Source organism: Amblyraja radiata, chromosome 8 (assembly GCF_010909765.2).
Source record: "Amblyraja radiata isolate CabotCenter1 chromosome 8, sAmbRad1.1.pri, whole genome shotgun sequence".
Classification (NCBI taxonomy): domain Eukaryota; kingdom Metazoa; phylum Chordata; class Chondrichthyes; order Rajiformes; family Rajidae; genus Amblyraja; species Amblyraja radiata.
Genome location: NC_045963.1, coordinates 29,041,639 through 29,063,525, shown reverse-complemented (window position 1 = coordinate 29,063,525; position 21,887 = coordinate 29,041,639). Strand labels below are relative to the sequence as shown.

Genomic DNA, 21,887 nt, shown 5'->3' with positions numbered 1-21,887 from the left:
GGTCACAGCTTAAGGATAAGGGGGAAATCCTTTAAAACCGAGATGAGAAGAACTTTTTTCACACAGAGAGTGGTGAATCTCTGGAACTCCCTGCCACAAAGGGTAGTCGAGGCCAGTTCATTGGCTATATTTAAGAGGGAGTTAGATGTGGCCCTTGTGGCTAAGGGGATCAGAGGGTATGGAGAGAAGGCAGGTACGGGATACTGAGTTGGATGATCAGCCATGATCATATTGAATGGCGGTGCAGGCTCGAAGGGCCGAATGGCCTACTCCTGCACCAAATTTCTATGTTTCTATGTTTCTACACACGACAACAATCGATGTTCATCGATTACAGCTCAGCATTCAACACCATTATACCCTCTAAACTGATCACCAAACTCGGTAACCTGGGCATCGACCCCTCCCTCTGCAACTGGATACTGGACTTTCTAACCAACAGACCCCAGTCTGTTAGGTTAGACAAGCACACCTCTTCAACCCTAACCAAGCACACCTCTTCAACACCGACGTTCCACAGGGCTGTGTGCTGAGCCCCCTCCTCTACTCCCTCTTCACCTACGACTGCACACCTGTACATGGTACTAACACCATCATCAAGTATGCAGATGATACAACGGTGATTGGCCTCATCAGCAACAATGATGAGTCGGCCTATAGGGAGGAGGTCCAGCACCTAGCAGCATGGTGCGCTGACAACAACCTGACCCTTAACTCCAAGAAGACCAAGGAGCTCATTGTAGACTTCAGGAAGTCTAGGGGCGGCACGCACACCCCCATCCACATCAACGGGACGGAGGTGGAACATGTTTCCAGCTTCAGGTTCCTGGGGGTCAACATCTCCGATGACCTCTCTTGGACCCACAATATCTCAACTCTGGTCAAGAAGGCTCACCAGCGTCTCTTCTTCCTGAGGAGACTGAAGAAGGTCCATCTGTCTCCTCAGATTCTGGTGAACTTCTACCGCTGCACCATCGAGAGCATCCTTACCAACTGAATCACAGTATGGTATGGCAACTGCTCTGTCTCCGACCGGAAAGCACTGCAGAGGGTGGTGAAAATTGCCCAACGCATCACCGGTTCCTCGCTCCCCTCCATTGAGTCTGTCCAAAGCAAGCGTTGTCTGCGGAGGGCGCTCAGCATCGCCAAGGACTGCACTCACCCCAACCATGGACTGTTTACCCTCCTACCATCCGGGAGGCGCTACAGGTCTCTCCGTTGCCGGTCCAGCAGGTCCAGGAACAGCTTCTTCCCTGCGGCTGTCACACTACTCAACAATGTACCTCGGTGACTGCCAATCACCCCCCGCCGGACACTCCTCCCACAGGAAAAACACTATGACTGTATGCATGTAAATAGATTTATTTATTGAAATCATATTCTATGTCGCTCTTCCAGGGAGATGCTAACTGATTTTGTTGTCTCTGTACTGTACACTGACAATGACAATTAAAGTTGAATCTGAATCTTGAATCTGAATAATAATAAACTAAACGAAACATTAATTCCTTCTTAAGCTGCAAGAGATGTAATATATATGATACAAAAAGGTTTGCTGACTGGAAGGTAAATTGCTGTACCGAGGCAGTGCATTGCTTCCGGTGACGTGCCCTGCCTGGGTTGACTCACAAAGAATGACCATTTGGCTACAGATATCTGAGACCCCTGGATGCAGTGTGGTTTCAGTTTTCAGCAAGTCGTCAGTGAGTGGGCCAAGGGCTGTGGCTTCACTCCCTTATCCAATGCAAATGATAAATGGCATGCTCAATTTCTGTGCTCGGACACCGTTAGAATTTACGAGATGAGCTATCAGTGCTAATTCGGCTCTTCACTGGCAGCTTGACCATTAGGGAGGTCAGGAGATCCGGAGGATCAGCTCAAAGCCCTCCACGTGCGTACATACAGAACGATTGACAGCCTGCCGCACTGTGATAACTGAGGATGGAATGGCTTCTCACTGACGTGGAGGTGATACAGGTTGTACGTCTTCCCATTCTTCCAGCAGATCAGTTTAGTTTAGAGCTACCGTATGCTCCATAACTAAAATACAAAGTGCTGGAGTAACTCAGCTAGTCAGGAATGTGCAGGAAAGAACTGCAGATGCTGGTTTACACCGAAGATAGACACAAAATGCTGAAGTGACTCAACGAGTCAGGTAGCATCTCTGAAGAAAAGGAACAGGTGACATTTTGGGTCGAGATCCTTCTTCAGCCTGAGAGTCAAGCGAGAGTGAAACTAGAAGTATGAAAAGGTACAAAAAACAAATAAATGGAAATGTATGAAAAGAACAGATCAATGCCAGCAACGATGATCAAGTTGGAGCCCACAATGGTCAATTGTTGGCTGTGGAAAAGGTGATAACTAGTTTTAAACCGTGAAACTAAGCATGATGACAGTGAAACAAGTAGGACGACTAAGGTGGGGGAGGGATGGAGAGAGAAGGAATGCAAGGGTGCTCCGGATTCCTCCCACCAATCAAAGACGTGCAGGTTTGTTGGTTATTTTGGCTTTTGTAAAAATTGTAAATTGTCCCTTGTGTGTAGGATAGTGATAGTGTACGGGGATGGCTGGTCGGCATGGACACAATGGGCCGAAGGGCCTGTTTCCGCTCTGTATCTCAAAACTGAGCTATATTCTGCGCTCTGCACCTTTCCCTTCACTCTACCCATTGTACGAGTTTGGCTAGATTGCATTTACATGTAGTATTATTTGATTTGATTGGATAGCATGCATAACAAAGCTTTTCACCGTACCTCGGTACATGTGTCAATAATAAACTTTGGAGATACAGCATGGAAACAGGACCTTCGGTCCACTGAGTCCGCACCGACCAACGATCATCTCATACATTGGCACTATTCTACACACTAGGGGCAATTTTACAACAACAAAGCCAATTAACCTACAAACGTGTACATCCTTGGGGTATGGGGGGTGGAGGCGGAATATCCGGAGAAAATCCACATTGCCACAGGGCGAACGTACTAACTCCGTACAGACAGCACCCGTGGTCAGGATCGAACCTGGGATATCTGACACTGTAAGGCTCCATCTCTACCACTGTGCCATGGCCGCCTGTTTTAATTTTATGTTTAGTATTTTTTTTTTTTTTAAGTGATTCATCTCAAGTTTATTGAACAAATATTGGTATATGTTCAAGACATAATCAGGCATTGCGGAGAAATAAAGCCATCAAATACGCAGCCTTCTGTTTAAACTGAGATTTGGTAATATTTACAAAACAGTACAATACAAGAAAATAATTTGATTGCAATAACATGCAAAAACAAAGCCTTTCACTGTACCTCGGTACGTGACAATAATAAACATGAATCTAAACCAAAGAGTTTCTTGGCCACTTTGTTTATGGGGAAAATACTGTGTTCATCAACAGTCATAAGTTGATAATATGGCTAAAACAGGGTTTCTCCTGGGCTATCTAATTGCCTGGGGCAGTTGTTAGTCTCACTCGATTTACAAATCTGGAAAACTTTGCAGGATCCAGTAAGAAATGTATTTAACAGGAGTAGAGCAACCCTCTTAGCCTGTTCCTCACAGTACCGTTTGCTTTTAAGTACACAAGACTGCTGGAGGCTTCAATAAAGTGAAATTTTCAACATTGGTCTGCATGTGCTCCCATCAGGCAAAGGGTATAGAAGTGTGAAAATGCACACCTGCAGATTCAGGGACAGTTTCTTCCCAGCCGTTATCAGACAACTGAACCATACTCTCACCAACTAGAGAGTGTTCCTGACCTACTATCTACCTCATTGGAGGCCCTTGGACTATCTTTTATTGCACTTCACTGGATGTTATCCTGCACTAAACTTTATTCCCTTTATCCAATATCTGTGTACTGCAGATGGCTCAATTGTAATGCAACATAAAGCTTTTCACTGTACCTCGGACAAATGTGACAATAAGCTGAATTATCCTGTATCTGTCTTTTTGCTGACTGGATAGCATCCAACAAAAACTCAGTACATGTGACAATAAACTAATTAAACTAAACTAAACTAGGTCGATCAAAGAGGAAGATACAGAGTGCATAATGCTGAGAACTATATTCTGCACTCTGTATCTTCCCCTTTGCTCTAACTATTCTAATTGAGTTTGAACTGATTATACCTGATTATATCTATGTTGGATCGGTTTGGATGGACAGCAAAACAAAGCTTTTCACTGTACATGGGTACATTTTACAATAACGAAACCTAAACCGGAACAGAATACAGTACTTTGTGAATGCGATTCAGATTTTTGACTCACACCCGCAAATTCAGGCAGTGAGCTTCTAACAACCACCATTCCGTGGGTGAAGAAATTGCTCTTCAACTCCTTTTAATCCCTTTTCCGACTGATTTATATCTCTGCTCCCTATTTACCGAGCTCGCTGCAAATATCCCTGCGTGGTCTGAAGTTGCCTGCTTCACACGATAACAATTTTGCGATAATAGCTTGCTATTTATTGTGATTAGAATTTTCTGAATGATGGCAATTTAATTCCATTTGCAAAAAGCGTGCAATTCACTTCACCATAAAATATGCATTACTATAACGAATCGCAGAGGGCTTTTGCATTGTTTGTGATTATGACTGGGCTTCATCCCAGCACAATGTCTCAATCAATGAAGCATCAATGCTCCCGTAATTCAGTCTTAAATAGAGGTGACAGAATGAATAGACAGTGGAATTGTGATGAGTGACATTCTTTAAAAGATGTTGTTTGCTTCCTGAGTTTTGATATTACAACCTCCGATGTAAGATAAGAGGGGAAATCCAAGTTTTAGATTACAGTGCCAGAGACCTGGGTTTGACCCTGACCACGGGTGTGATCTGTACGGAGTTTGTACGTTCTCCCTTGACCATGTGGGTTTTCTCCGGTTTCCCCCCATGCTTCAAATATGTGCAGGTTTGTAGGTTAATTGGCTTCAATAAAATTGTAAATTGTCTCTAGTGTGTAGGATAGTGCTTGTGTGTGGGGTGATCATTGGTCAGCGCGAATTTGGTGGGCCAAAGGCCCTGTTTCTGCGCAGTATCAATAATGTCTACAGTTTAAAGGCTAAAACCTCGCTTTCAGTTTCAGATGCTTACGGTGGCACAATGCATTTCCAATTTTTATTTCAGACATCTAGCAATCAACAGTGACTGAACTCAAAGAGGAATCCAATGACTGTGAAATGCTTTTCTCCTACATGAAAAGTTACCATGTCTATGCATTTGTTCACTGATTTGAAGGCTTATTTCCATAACTATTATGCCCTGTTGATTAACATTGGAATGTGATATATAATGGCATCTAATCACCAAGTGTTCCTCTACATTACATTACCCATCCTGCTGCTCACATTTTGCACCTTGCATTCAGTTCAATGAATGAATTCATCCTCGATACAATCTGTGACTTTCAGTAATCTTACAGTACTTATCAGGACATTTTATCAACAACTAAAGAGCGGTCCTGAGCTACTATCTACCTCACTGGAGACACTAGGTCTATCTTTAATCAGACATTGCTGGACTTTATCTTGCACTCAACATTATTCCCTTTATCACGTGGATGGCTCGATTGTAATCATGTATTGTCTTTCCGCTGACTGGTTAGCACGCAACAAAAAGCCTTTCTTTGTACAGGTACTTCGTTACATGTGAGATTAAACAAAACTAAACTAAGTACTAGAGTAACTCAGCAGGTCAGGCAGCTTCTCTGGAGAACATGATAGGTGACATTTCGGGTTTAGTCGAAGGAGACCCTTCTTCAACGTGTACAGGTGACATTTTGGGTTGGGATCCTTCGGGAAGAACTTTGTGTCCTTTTGTCTACATTGCCATCTACTATTCTTTGTTTTTACAGTTCTTGTCCTTGTGACCAGCCAGGAGCTTTCAGTGGATTAACTTTAAGGGACAGAGAAAAATGTTCACAAATTCTAGGAGACGAATTTCGGCCCATCCAGTCTATTTCACCGTTCAATCATGGCTGATCTATCTTTCCTGCTCAACCCCATTCACATGCCTTTGCCCCATAACCCCCGACACCTTCAAGGGCTGTCCCACTGCGGCGACCTAATTGGCGAGTTTAGAAGAGTTTGCCCTCAACTCATACTCGCAGCATGGTTGACACGAGGTTCTAGGAGGTCTTTGTAACTCTCCTTCATGCTCGAGAGTGGTCCCCATGTACAGCTAGGTCGCCATGGAAAAAAAATGATATTTGTTTACTCATAGGTTTAGTTGAAGTAGGTCGTAGTAGGTCGGCATGTTATTCGTAGGTAATCGAGGGTAATCGAAGGTAGTCGTAGATTGTCTTCAACATAGTCGAAGGGAGGTCGAAGGAAATCGAAGGAAGTCGTCTTCACTCTCCACTATTCGGTGTCCAATTTTCCCGAAGCTGGTCGAAGCTAGTCTTCAACATAGTCGAAGCTAGTCTTCCACATAGTCGAAGGAGGTCTTTAACATTACACTTTTTCAAACTCTCCTAAACTCTTCTAAACTCGCCAATTAGGTCGCCGCAGTGGGACAGCCCCTTTACTAATCACGAATTTGTCAATTCCCACCTTAGAAATATCCATTGACTTGGCCTCCACAGTTGTCTGTGGCAATGAATTTCACAGATTCATCAACTTCTGATGAGAGAAATTCCTTCTTGCCCCCTTGCTAAAGGTAGGTCCTTTTATTCTAAGGCTATGGCCTCTGGTCCTAGACTCTCCCACTAGTGGAAACATCCTCTCCACATTCACTCTATCCTATATGGGCTATGTCCAAAATACATTTCATAGAGCTGAGATGTACAGCTGGGAACCACAGCGATAACATGTAGGAAGGAACTGCAGATGCTGGTTTACTCCGACGATAGACACAAAATGCTGTTGTAACTCAGCAGATCAGGCAGCATCACTGGAGAAAAGGAATAGGTGACATTTAGGGTTGAGACCTGAATTCAGACTGACTTTCAATCTGAAGAAAGGTCTCGACACGAAACATCACCCATCCTTTTTCTCCAGAGATGCTGCCTGACCCACTGAGTTACGACAGCATTTTGTGTTTATCCACAGCGTTAATGTATTGCATTAGAAGCAGTTACGTCAGGTCCTGTGGGGCTTTTTGTCACCTCAAAGTGTCTGCCTATGACAAAGGAGACAGTGAAATTGAGCTGTTAACATCCCAAATCTTCTTCCCAGTTTAGACTTTAGAGATAAAGCATTGAAACAGGTCCTTCAGCTCACCAAGTCCACGCTAACCAGTGATCAGCCCATACACTAGCACTGTCCTGCACACTAGGGACAATTTACAATTTTACCGAGGCCAATTAAACTACGAACCTGCACCTCTTTGAAATGTGGGAGAAAACCGGAACACCCGGAGAAAACACATGCAGTCATTGGGGGAATGTACAAACTCCACACAGACAGCACCTGTAGTCAGGATCAAACCCGCGTCTCTGGTGCTGTAAGGCAGCAACTCTACCGCTGTGTTACTGTGCTGCCCCAACTATTGACATAACACTAACAGAATCCCCAAACCTCTAGAGAGGGTAAAAGCAACTTCATTCATCAGATCTAAGCGTCTCCTGCATAGACCTCCAAAAACACTGGAAAAAAAAGGCCGGCAAGGATGTGCTGGGCCGAAGAGCCTATTTTTCTGCTGCATGATTCAATGGTTCCTTGACCCTGATGCAGCAAATAGTTTAATTACGGTTCCTCTATTCTCTAGGGCACAATCCTCCTGCTGGACCCAATGCAGTTTGCATATCGGGCCAATAGATCTGTGAATGATGCAGTCAACCTGGACCTGCACTTCATCCTACAGCACCTCGACCGCCAGGGGACCTATGCGAGGATCCTGTTTGTTGATTTTAGCTCTGCATTTAACACCATTGTGCCAGAGCTACTACACTCCAAACTTTCCGAGTTGACTGTGCCTGAACCCCTCTGTCGGTGGATCACCAGCTTCCTGACAGACAGGAAGCAGCATGTGAGACTGGGAAAGCACATTTCCATATAACCATATAACCATATAACAATTACAGCACGGAAACAGGCCATCTCGGCCCTACAAGTCCGTGCCGAACAACTTTTTTCCCTTAGTCCCACCTGCCTGCACTCATACCATAACCCTCCATTCCCTTCTCATCCATATGCCTATCCAATTTATTTTTAAATGATACCAACAAACCTGCCTCCACCACTTCCACTGGAAGCTCATTCCACACCGCTACCACTCTCTGAGTAAAGAAGTTCCCCCTCATGTTACCCCTAAACTTCTGTCCCTTAATTCTGAAGTCATGTCCTCTTGTTTGAATCTTCCCTTTTCTCAAAGGAAAAAGCTGATCCACATCAACTCTGTCTATCCCTCTTATCATTTTAAAGACCTCTATCATGTCCCCCCTTAACCTTCTGCGCTCCAGAGAATGAAGACCTAACTTATTCAACCTTTCTCTGTAAATTAGTTGTTGAAACCCAGGCAACATTCTAGTAAATCTCCTCTGTACTCTCTCTATTTTGTTGACATCCTTCCTATAATTGGGCGACCAAAATTGTACACCATACTCCAGATTTGGTCTCACCAATGCCTTGTACAATTTTAACATTACATCCCAGCTTCTATACTCAATGCTCTGATTTATAAAGGCTAGCATACCAAAAGCTTTCTTTACCACCCTATCTATATGAGATTCCACCTTCAAGGAACTATGCACGGTTATTCCCAGATCCCTCTGTTCAACTGTATTCTTCAATTCCCTACCATTTACCATGTACGTCCTATTTTGATTTGTCCTGCCAAGGTGTAGCACCTCACATTTATCAGCATTAAACTCCATCTGCCATCTTTCAGCCCATTCTTCCAAATGGCCTAAATCACTCTGTAGACTTTGGAAATCCTCTTCATTATCCACAACACCCCCTATCTTGGTATCATCTGCATACTTACTAATCCAATTTACCACACCTTCATCCAGATCATTGATGTACATGACAAACAACAAAGGACCCAACACCGATCCCTGAGGCACCCCACTAGTCACCTGCCTCCAACCCGACAAACAACCATCCACCATTACCCTCTGGCTTCTCCCATTCAGCCACTGTTGAATCCATCTTGCTACTCCTGCATTTATACCCAACAGTTGAACCTTCTTAACCAACCTTCCATGAGGAACCTTGTCAAAGGCCTTACTAAAGTCCATATAGACAACATCCACTGCTTTACCCTCGTCAATTTCCCTAGTAACCTCTTCAAAAAATTCAAGAAGATTAGTCAAACATGACCTTCCAGGCACAAATCCATGCTGACTGTTCCTAATCAGACCCTGTTTATCCAGATGCTTATATATATTATCTCTAAGTATCTTTTCCATTAATTTGCCCACCACTGAAGTCAAACTAACAGGCCTATAATTGCTAGGTTTACTCTTAGAACCCTTTTTAAACAATGGAACAACATGCGCAGTACGCCAATCCTCGGGGACTATTCCCGTTTCTAATGACATTTGAAATATTTCTGTCATAGCCCCGGCTATTTCTACACTAACTTCCCTCAATGTCCTAGGGAATATCCTGTCAGGACCTGGAGACTTATCCACTTTTATATTTTTCAAAAGTGTCAGTACTTCTTTTACTTTGAAACTCATAGTATCCATAGCTACTCTACTAGTTTCCCTTACCTCACATAATTCATATCCTTCTCCTTGGTGAATACCGAAGAAAAGAAATTGTTCAATATCTCCCCCATCTCTTTTGGCTCTGCAGATAGCTGTCCACTCCGTCTCTCCAATGGACCAATTTTATCCCTCGTTATCCTTTTGCTATTAATATAGCTGTAGAAACCTTTGGATTTACTTTCACCTTACTTGCCAAAGCAACCTCATGTCTTCTTTTAGCTTTTCTAATTTCTTTCTTAAGATTCTTTTTACATTCCTTATACTCCTCAAGCACGTCATTTACTTCATGCTGCCTTTAATTATTGTAGATCTCCCTCTTTTTCCGAACAAGATGTCCAATTTCGGACCCGCAAATGCTCAGCATAGGAGCACCGTAAGGCTGCGTACTCTCTCCTCTCCTCTACTCTCTCTACACCAATTACTGCGCCCCCACAGACACCTCTGTCAAGCTTCTCAAGTTTGCGGATGACACAACCCTGATTGGACTGATCCAGGGGATGGGGAGGAATCTGCCTACATACAGGAAGCGTCACAGCTGGCGTCCTGGTACCATCGCAACAGCCTGGAGCTCAATGGTCTTAAGACAGTGGAATTGATTGTAGACTTTAGGAGAGCTCCCCCTGCCCTCACCCCACTCACCGTCAACAACACCACTGTCACATCTGTGGAGTATTTTAAGTTTCTGGGAATTATCATCTCCAAGGACCTTAAGTGGGTGGCTACCATCGACTCCACAGTCAAAAAGGCACAACAGAAGATGTATTTCCTACGGCAGCTGAGGAAGCACAATCTGCCACAGGCAATGATGGTCCAATTCTACACGGCCATCGTAGAGTCTGTTCTCACCTTCTCCATTATAGTCTGGTTTGGCTCAGCCACCAAGCACGACACCTGGAGGCTGCAGCGAATCGTCCGTTCAGCAGAGCAAGTTATTGGCTGCAACCTTCCCTCCATTGATAAACTATACACTGCAAGGGCCAAGAAGCGAGCAGGCAAGATCATCTCTGACCCCTCTCACTCTGGCCACAAACTCTTTGAATCACTTCCCTCTGGAAGGCGATTCCGGACTGTCAAAGCTGCCACAGTCAGACATAAAAATCGTTTTTATCCACGAGTAGTTGCTCTACTCAACAGTCAAAAATCTGTAGCCTCCCTTTAATCTGGTATTTTGTTGGTTCACATGCTTGATCAATGGTGTTTTATCATTAATGTTTTATTATTATTAATGTTTAGTGTTTTCTGAGTCATTCGTAACTGTCACTGTATGTCATGTTGTTACTTGTGGGCGGAGCATCAAGGCAAATTCCTTGTATGTGAGTACTTGGCCAATAAACGTACTGACTTACTTACTTACATCGGTGACAACATTTCAAACATAAAGATATAGTAGCACAGATTCATACAGGTTGGAAACAGGCTCGTTGGCCCAACATACCAAGTGCCACCTCACCACTGTCATGTACAACTGTAACATAATGTCCCAACTTCTGCACTCATTTCCATTCCTCAGCCCACCTACACAGCTGATCACGATCTCACTGTAATTCGGAATCATTGTCTACGATACCAGCTATTTTAGTGTCATCTGCAACATTTAGCAATCACGCCTTGTCCATTCCCATCCAAACCATTCATGTAGATGACAAGTAGTACCAGCGATGATCCTAGAGGCATACCTCTAGCCACAGGAATCAAGTTCTCAAAATAGGTTACACCATCATCTTCTGTTGACATCATTCTGTATCCAGTTAGTTAGCCCTCCTTGGATCCCATGTGATCTAACCTTCCAAAGCAGCCTTCCAGGTAGAACCTTATCAAAGACCTAGCTGGTCCATATACACTGCGTCTACAGCCCAGCCCTCATCAACCTTCTTGATTAGTTCTTCAAATGGCTCAATCAAATTCATAAGAAATGATCTCCCACGCACAAAACTGTGCCGATCGGGGACATTTTGAAAGAGACATTAAAGCTCCAGCCCTGCTGGAGCCGGCAGATCCTTTCCCATAGCTGACTTTGCAGGCTGGTATCTCAGCCCCCAATGCCGTGACCTCTGTTGGTCCGGCAGAACGGATAATCCAGAAAGGCTCTGGACCCAAGGGTGCCAGAAAATCAGTGGTCGACCTGTAGTTCTTTTTTAATGTCAATTGCAGACCTGTACCATAAAGGGATCATTATATAACGACTTATGGGTTTGCACTGGTGGAAGAGTTAAGCATGAAACTGCTTTTGTCAACGTCAGATTCAGTCATGATTATCCTGCCAGGGTGTCAACAATCACTGTCAATTTTCTTTGTGGGCAATGCCTATTCTTTGAGGAACCTGAGCAAGTGGAACAGTCTCCAACAAGGAAGTCAAGGAGAGATATATATTTTTAAAATGCCTCAGCGACACATTCACTGGGCTGTGCGGATCTCAGGAAGCTACTTTGCATGTTGTTGTTAGAGTTGAGGTTTTAGATGTGACATCTTCTTCTTCCAATTGTCAATCTCACTTAATGTTCATGCTTGCACACAGGTGCACTGGGATCATTCGGTTCTGAATAGGATGGGCACTGCTATTACTTGCATTACATCAGGGCGGGTCAGGGACAGATTTCAATGGAACAACAGTGGGACTGGTTTGCCCATCATGTCAATGGTGTCTCAGTTTAGTGAGCAACACTCTCACTTCCGAATCAGGAGGTTAAGGATCAGGTTGCATGCTGGAGATTTATAACACAAAAACCTAGATTTTGACACTCCAGTAACATTTTGAAGATCGAATACACTGTTAGAGTTTAGCTTAGTTTGTCGTCCCGTGTACCAAGGTACAGTGAAAAGCTTTTTTGGTGCATGCAATCCAGTCAGCTGAAAGACTATACATGATTACAATCGAGCCGTCCACATTTTACACATAAGATAAAAGGTATGACATTTAGTGCAAGATAAAGTCTGAAAGTCCAATTAAAAATAGTCCGAGGGTCTACGATGAGGATGATGGTAGCTCAGGCCTGCCCTCCAGTTGTTGGTAGGATGGTTCAATTGCCTGATAACAGCTGGGAAGAAACTGTCCCTAAATCTGGAGGTGTGCGTTTTCACGCTTCTGTAACTTTTGCCTGATAGGAGAGGGAAGAAGAGGGAGTGTCCAGGGTGAGACATGTCCTTGATTATGCTGGTGGCCTTGTCGAGGCAGCGTGAAGTGTAAATGGAGTCAATGGAAGGGAGGTTGGTTTGTTTGTGTTTACACCAAAGTAACTGGAGTAACTAAGCACGTCAGGCAGTATCTCTGGAGAAAAAGGATGGGTGACGTATCGGGTCGGAAGCCTCTCAGTCTTTCTTTCCCTAGGTTGGTTTTAGTGATGGCCTGGGCTGCGTCCGCAAGTAATCGCACCGTCTTCTAGATCCGATTTTAAACTGAGCTCCATCTGCTCTCACTGGAGATTTATCCCAAATTGTCCAAATCAATATTATATCCTTCCTTCAGCGCTGGAAAGGGAACGTGCTCTCATCACCTGTCTGCTTGCGAAAACGTGTTATGTGCACAAATCGGCCAGCATTTCCCACTTAACCACAGCAACTAAACTTCAAAGGTGTTACATTGACAGCGAGAGCTACTGTTTGACCTTCTCTTTATTCGGCCACGAGACGTGGACATGACTATTTTACTGGGCCACTTCAGACATCAGTATAAAAACAAGCCACAGTGATGAGTCTGGAGTCACAGACTAAGTGAAGGTGGCAAGAAGAAATCATGAAACAGGTCATTTTTAAGAACTGTTCATTACTGATCTTAGTCTTTCATTCCAAATATACATAGCCAGTTGAATTTAAACTTCTCAGCTGCCGTGGTGGGATGTGAGCAAACATCTCCACCCACTGGATATTGATCTATTATCCAATGCACTCTCAGCCTGAGGCCATGAAAAGTGTCAGTTAATGCAAATCAATCTCCTGTTCTTTTCTTTGGTGTCTGAAGAAGGTTCCGACACATAACATCACCTAGTTATACTTCAGGGAAGGTACACAAAATTGCTGGGGAAACTCAGCGGGTGCAGCAGCATCTATGGAGCGAAGGAAATAGGCGACGTTTCGGGCCGAAACCCTTCTTCAGACTGATGGGGGGTGGGGGGGGGGAAGAAAGAAGGAAAAGGGGAGGAGGAGGAGGAGCCCGAGGGCGGGCGGATGGGAGGGTGGGAGGAGACAGCTAGAGGGTTAAGGAAGGGGAGGAGACAGCAAGGGCTAGCCGAATTGGGAGAATTCAATGTTAATGCCATAAGGACGCAAGGTCCCCAGACGGAATATGAGGTGCTGTTCCTCCAATTTCCGCTGTTGCTCACTCTGGCAATGGAGGAGACCCAGGACAGAGAGGTCGGATTGGGAATGGGAGGGGGAGTTGAAGTGCTGAGCCACCGGGAGGTCAGGTAGGTTATTGCGGACTGAGCGGAGGTGTTCGGCGAAACGATCGCCCAACCTACGCTTGGTCTCACCGATGTAAATCAGCTGACATCTAGAGCAGCGGATGCAGTAGATGAGGTTGGAGGAGATACAGGTGAACCTTTGTCGCACCTGGAACGACTGCTTGGGACCTTGAATGGAGTCGAGGGGGGAGGTGAAGGGACAGGTGTTGCATTTCTTGCGGTTGCAACGGAAAGTGCCCGGGGAGGGGGTGGTGCGGGAGGGAAGGGAAGAATTGACGAGGGAGTTGCGGAGGGAGCGGTCTTTGCGGAAGGCAGACATGGGGGGAGATGGGAAGATGTGGCGAGTGGTGGGGTCACGTTGGAGGTGGCGGAAATGGCGGAGGATTATGTGTTGTATTTGCCGGCTGGTGGGGCGAAAGGTGAGGACCAGAGGGACTCTGCCCTTGTTGCGTGTGCGGGGATGGGGAGAGAGAGCAGTGTTACGGGGTATGGATGAGACCCTGGTGTGAGCCTCATCTATGGTGGCGGAGGGGAATCCCCGTTCTCGTGTTCGTGCCCCACCGAACTCATCTCCACATACCTTGACTCCATCCTATCCCCCTTGGTCAAATCCCTCCCCACCTATGTTCTAGACACCTCAGACACTCTCCGCCACCTCCACGCATTCCACTCTCTGGGCTCTTTTATACAGCCATCTAACCCTTTGCTCTGAGTCTTAACACAAACTCTTCAACCACTAACTCTCATTTTTGTTTTTTTAAGTTGAAACTCAGAAATCTTTAATGTTATCTTAAAGTTTTTTAATTAAATATTAAAGGCTTTGCAATACCTCGAAGCACATGTAAACACATTGATTTTGCATGGTAAGCATACTAATTGTTGGACAAGGGTAGCAAGCATCATTTTAATGAAAGACTACTCACCCTGTGGTCTTTGATAGGTAGACAAAGGTGTCTCATCCTTTAGCAGCCAAGTAAAATTCCAGGTAGTTAGGTTATTATTTGCAATCTCCTTGTTTTCTTCAAATTGTGCTACTCCAGATGCTGCAAACAGAAAGAGCTTAAATTGGCATTGTTTTACGAAGTAACACTGGGAAAAAGTGAAAGCATCTCAAATTGTGCACAACAAATCCTATGCTCAATATCTAGTGCTTGCAAACTAGTCAGCAAGGAAACAATGTTATTGACTAACAATGGCTTGTTCGAATCTAAATTCAGTTTGCACTTTCCGATACCACATCCAAGATGGCGTCCCAGCCAGGCCTGGCCCCAGAAATGGATCTGCAATCACGCATTACAATCGCTCCACTCTTTTAAACCTCTACTCCAACAACAGCATTTCTTACTTTCACCAAATGTTATTCCCTTTATTCTGTGGATGGCATGACTGTCATCATTTATAATCTTCCCACACACAACAAAAGCTTTTCACTGCACCTTGGTACAAGTGACAATAAACTAAACTGAAGTTTATCAATATATTGTCTGTGAAATCTAATATTAAACCTGGCATTTCGGGTTTCCTTCATCAAATTGGTAGTGTGTCCAATCCTACGGTTGCAAAGACCCTAGACGCAAGGAACTGCAGATGCTGAAGAAGGGTCCCAACCCAAAATGTCACCTCTCCATGTTTTCCAAAGATGCTGCCTGACCTGCTGAGTTACGCCAGCTCTTTGATCCTGTCATCTACTGATAACCAGTGCTTTTTATGTGACGATACACACTGGTACAATGCCAATAGCATTGCATCAAATGTTATATGTGTACCGACACCTCTATGTCGACAAGGAAAGCATGGTTGATAACTATCAGAGACCCGCAGGCTCACTACAAGGTTTCCAGCACTCTATGCAGCTGTGAATAAATGACCAATGTTTCCATGGTTTTGTCTCTGGAGGTTTCATGATTTGAAAACCCCTGGAACACCTTTTGCATTTCTTGCCTCCAGTCATCCACCTTGATAAATGTATTTAATGATTCCACAAAACCATTAGCTGAAAGCTTAAACGATTCCCAATCTGTTTGCTGGAATAGTTCACTAAATTTGACTTCTCAAACACGAATCAGGTCAAAGGCGGCTAATGTGTTTATGACTGAAAGAAAGACACAAAGTGCTGGAGTAACTAGCGGGTCAGGCAGCATCTCTGGAGATATATGCCTGAGGTGCTGCCTGATCCACGTAGTTACTCCAGCACTTAGTGTCTTTTCTTTGGTTAAAAACCAGCATCTGCAGCTCATAGAAACAAACAACTGCAAATGCTGGTTAATACACAAAAGGGCACAAAATGCTGGGCTAACTCAACGGGTCAGGTAGCATCTCTGGAGAACATGGACAGGAGACGTTTTGGGTCGAGACATATCCTTGTGCCTGTGTTTATGACAAAATATTCTTGGTTACCTTCTCCATTCTTCAAAGACGCATTCAAATACGTGGTTGGTGCTGTCTTAGCCTACGACTAACCCACACCGAACCACAACAGAAGGAATGGAGATAACAGAGGCTACATTTGACAGACGGCATAAAGGAGCCCAGGGATTGAGATGCACGATTAGCCTGTGCTTGTTCAATGTGATGCAGGCAATGTGCCAGGCTTATGCTGATTCTCATTATAATGATGGTGGCATTAAGCCAGCACCAAGTGACTTTAGCAGGAGGCAATGTGTGGAGCTGCAAACTCCAGTTAAAGCTAGTCCGTGTAGTTTAAAGCCAGCCTGTTCCTCCTATGAGGGAGGTACAGTGGGTTTTTGTTTGTTTGTTTTTATGCAGGTGTGGTGGACAGCACCGAGGGATTAGCACTTCTTCATTGGTATTGAGGGTGGTGTGGAGCTGCCTCCCTGACCCACTACTCTCTTCGAGTTGAGGAACATCAATAACATTGTCCATCAGTCAACAGTGAACACAAAAGAGAGGTATTTCACAAGATGGCATATAGTGTGACATTCTGCAAACCGTTGAGGTGTAAATATATGTCGGAAGGAACTGCAGGTGCTGGTTTAAACCAAAGGTAGACACAAGATGCTGGGGTAACTCAGCGGGACAGGCAGCATCTCTGGAGAGAAGGAATGGGTGACATTTTGGGTCGAGATCCTTCTTTGGACTGATGTCAGGGGAGAGGGAGATACATAGAATGTATGTATCAAGGAAAGTGTAGAATCGATACGCAAGCAACAGCTGTTTCTGCCTTTCTAGTGGGTTCAAGGTGAAAATTCCTATTTTGATAAGGAAGCATTCACAAGTTGCTGTCATTTAGTGGGAAAATCTCATATAATCCAGGTTTGGGTCAATATTAGTCATGAGTGTTTTATTGTCATATGTCCCAGACAGAACAGTGAAATACTTACTTGCAACAGCACAAAAGAATATGTAAACATAGTACTCTGTAAACAATATAATAAGCAATAAAGTTCAGTGTATATGCACGCATACATGCATACACATAAAAACAAACAGACATTAATAGTGCAAAGAGACAAGTCTATGTAGTTCAGAGCTTATTTGTGGGGTAATTTAATAGTCTAATGGTTGTAGGGAATTGCATTAGATGGTTAGGACAGCTAATGAGGGTTGCAATTCAGTTTAGTGTAAATGAGCTCAGCATTCTTTGACGTCAGAAATGCTGTGTGGAAAAATTGCCCTGTTTAATTAAAGCAGTAAATACCAAAAACTGCAGCAGCTCAAATATTGCAGTCGATGCAATGGGTGCAATGTTGCAATTGTTCGGCGACAGAAATCAGTGCAGCATTGGACCTGGTGCTGCTTAATAATTGTAATCAATATTGCTTTTTAAATGATTGCATTGCAAAAATACAGGGAAATTATTACAATTTATGCTGCTGCTAAATCATTGCAGTCAATACTGCAGGAATCTGCTGCTTTTTAATTAGTGCAGTCAATCAAAACTGCAGGAATTTGTTGCTGTTGAATTAATGCAGTCAATACTGCAGGGATCTGTAGCTGCTTAATTCATGCAGTCAATGCTGCAGGAATCTGCTGCTATTGAATTAATGCAGTCAATGCCGCAGGAATCTGCTGCTGTTTAATTATTGCAGTCAAAATTGCAGGGAGGAATCTGTTGCTCTAATTAATGCAGTCAAAACTGAAAGAGATATACTGCTATATAATTATTGCAGTGAATACTGTAGTATGTCATTAGATCAATTTTGCAGCTAACAATATCTTTTTAATTATTGCAATCAATAATGCAACTAACTTGGCTGCAACTCTGCTGCTGTTTAGTTATTGTTACTTGATTATTGTAGTCAATACTGCATGCAATTGTTGCAGCGTTTGAATTACTATGGGCAATACCGCCGAGGGACGGTTCATTTCTTCTTCTTCTTTCCGTAGCTTAGACGGTCCCTGAGGATTGAGGGGGACATAATTCCACTTTGGCTTTGTGGGTTTTTGAGGTGATGGATGTGGCCAATGTGGGAATTGCAGAAGCTTCTGCAATGGGGCAGAAGGTGGTTTGACAGATGCGCTAGTGGGTGGTGTATAGGATGGCGTGATCTTCCCACGACTTATACAGGCCTTCTGTGTGTTCCCGATGCGTGAAATGATGGCTTTCAACATTATCCCCAATTCTCCTCCATTTTGAACAGTCATGGTCCAGAAATACTTAGACGTCAGCTGGGATGTAGTACTTTCATCAAGGTGTCTTTGGGCACAGAGAACAAAAACCATAGAACACTATAGTACAGGAACAGGTCTTTTGGCCCACAATATCTGTGCAGGGTTGGAAGGGGAGGAAAGCAGTGAGAGAGGGTCTCACTGAGCGGGTGATCGCTGGTCGATGCGGATACAGTGGGCCGAAGGGCCTGTTTCCGCGCTGTATCTCTAAAGTCTAAAGGACTTCCGTCGGGGAGAGGAGGAGAACTTCTTCAGGATAGGCACACCTTGAGGAGATTTCAGTGGCACAGTCAACATATAGAAATAAGGAACTGTTGATGCCCGTTTACAAAATTCAAGATAAAGCAGCCTATTTGACAGGCATCTAACCTACCACCTAAACATTATTTCTCTCCACAGCTGTTTAATCATTGCACTAAATGCTTCTAAAAATCAATTCTGACTAAATTATATGATGGAGAAAATGGTTCTGCTTAATAATTGTAGTCAATGCCCAATCCAATTTGGAGCTAGGTTAGAATAATGGTCAATGTTGCATATAAACCGCTCCAATGCTGAAGTATAATAGCTTTTAAAAATTATTATAATCAGTGTTTTGGTTAATTTGATTGATTCATGAAAAGGCGCAGCAGCCAATAAAAGGAGGGAAAGTTGCAGAACTCTGGGAGGTGGGAGATTATTTTTTAATCTTCAAAACATCAAACTTAAACACTTAAAAGTCACGGAGGGAGTTAATGAGCAGTCATTTTGAGAGGAAAGAAAGCAATTTTGAAAAATCGGCAGGAGAGTTGAGTGAAAGAGCTGGTTTTGATTGAAAAGTGGGTTTTTATTCAAGAGAAGCCAGGACACTTAAGAAGCAGGTGTTTGATTGGCTCCGGAAGGGACACAGCTTCAAGTTCACTGATGACTCCACCGTTGATGGACGAATTACAGAAGGTGATGGTATTGAAGTGAGATCGATCGACAGACCAAATGGTGCCAGCGCAACAACCTGGCTGTCTAAAGAGGGGTCTCGATGCGAAACGTCACCTATTCCTTTTCTCCAGATATAATGCTTGACCCGCTGAGTTACTCTAGCATTTTGTGTCTATCTTCGGTTTAAGCCAGCATCTGTAGTCCCATCCTACACAACCTGGCTCTCAATGTCAGTAAGATCAAGGAACTGATTGTGGACTTTGGAAGAGGAAGGATGGGACCCACAAACTGTCTATATCAATGGGATGATGGTGGAGTGGGTCACTAGCTTCAAATTTCTGGGTGTGCATATTTCTGAAGATCTTTCCTGGACCCAAGACACTGATGCAATTGTAAAGAAAGCCCCTCAAAGTGTCGACATCCAGAGAAGATTGTGGAGATTTGGTATGTCAGAGAGGACTCTCTTGGACTTCTAGAGTGTAGAGAGCATATTGACTGGTTGCATAACGGCCTGTTTCAGCAACTTGAATGCCCAGGAGTGAAGAAGATGGCAAAAAATGGTGAACACTGCCCAGTCCATCACGGGTTCTGACCTCCCCACCATCAAAGGGATTTACAGGAGTCACTGCCTCAAAAAGGCAGCCAACGTCATCAGAGACCCACACGCACCCTAGCACCCTAGCCACAAACGGGAAGAAGGTGCTGAACAGCTTCCTCCCTACAGCCATCAGGCAACTAAACAACACAACCTCCAAATAAGCTATGAACAATATGGCATTGGTTTTGTCTTTTGCACTACTTGTGTGTCTGTCTGTGTCTGTTTTATATATCCACTGAACTTTTTTTTCACATTACAGGTGCACAACCTTTTATCCGAAAGCCTTGGGACCAGACACTTCTCGGATTTCGGAATTTTTCGGATTTCCGAATGGAAGGTTTTTAGCGTAGATTAGGTAGGTAGCGCGGGCGGCTTGAAAAGTCTGGAGCGGCTGCCTCCTCCCCGGAGAATCATTGTAAATCATTGCTTAAATGTTAGTCAGTTAGTTTGGAGGGATTTTATGTGGTGGGGGGGGGGGGGGGGGGGGGGGTGAAGGGGGAAACTTTAATTCTTAGTCCCCTACCTGGTCGGAGAGGCGGGGAGCGGGCAATGCCTTACCGGGTCGCCGTGCGGTAAGCTCCGGAGCGCTGTGGCCACCGACACACAACATCGCGGAGCTGGGGCTGCGGGCGTCTGGCCGCGGGCCGCGCTGGATTTGGAGCGCCGCGCAGCCAGGGGTAGAGTTGCCGGGGTCGGAGCTACAACCGGCGCCGCCCCCAGCCCCAGCTCCGCGATGTTGGGAGTCGGCGGCCACAGCGCTCCGGAGCTTACTGCACGGCGACCCGGTAAGGCATTGCCCGCTCCCCGCCTCTCCGACCAACCCCCCTCTCTCCCCTCTCCTTCGCATAAAAGCCCTCCAAACTAACTGACTAACATTTAAGCAATGATTTACAGATGTTTAAGTGTCTCCCCGGTCTCCGGAGAGGAGGCAGCCGATACAGTAGTACAGACCTGGGTTGACCGTGGGTCGTTTCGGGTCAAGTTTGGCGCCAAACGTGAGCTTTGGTGTGCAGACGACATCCTGGAAAAAATGTCCGGTTTTCGGAGCTTTTCGGTTTCCGGAACTCCGGATAAAAGGTTGTGCACCTGTATATTGTTTACTGCTGCAAGTTAAAATGTCATTGTTCTATCTGGGATATAAGATAATAAAACACTCTTGACTCTTGTCAAATAGAAGAGGGCATAGCCTTAAAGTACTAAGAGCAAGGCTTAAGGGAGATTACAAAACAATTTATGTTTTAGAGTGGTAGGTGCCTAGAACGAGCTGCTATGGGAAGTAATGGAAGCATATATAACAGCAACATTTAAGAAGCATGTAGACAGGCACAGGAACAGCCAAGGAATAGAGGGATGTAGACCATGTACAGGCAGATGGGATTAGTTTGGATTGTTCGGCACAGACACTGTGGGCTGAAGGGCTTGTTCCTGTGCTGTATCTTTCTGTGTTCTAACTCTGTATGGACAGCCTGTTATGATTTACTTGTTGCCGCCTCTTCTGCAGAGAATCTGCACTTTAATTATTGGTGACAAGGCAGTGGCAAATCTGCAGCTGTTAATTTAATTAATAGACGACGCAACAGGAACGATGCGACTATATATTTCTTGCCTTCAATACCATAGGGAAACTGCTGCTTTTAATTATTGCAATCAGTACTGCCGAAATACTTGCCGTTTAACTTCATCTGTCGATACT

General features: G+C 44.5%; 1 long non-coding RNA gene across 1 annotated transcript in view; it reads right to left on the bottom strand.

Moving 5' to 3' along the window:
- LOC116976003 overlaps positions 1–15,089 on the bottom strand; it is a 190,694-nt gene extending 175,605 nt beyond the window's left edge. Inside the window, exon 1 of the long non-coding RNA XR_004412834.1 lies at positions 14,976–15,089. This is a non-coding gene — a long non-coding RNA (uncharacterized LOC116976003). The remainder of the gene's footprint in view (positions 1–14,975) is intronic.
- Between the last annotated feature and the right edge of the window lie 6,798 nt (positions 15,090–21,887).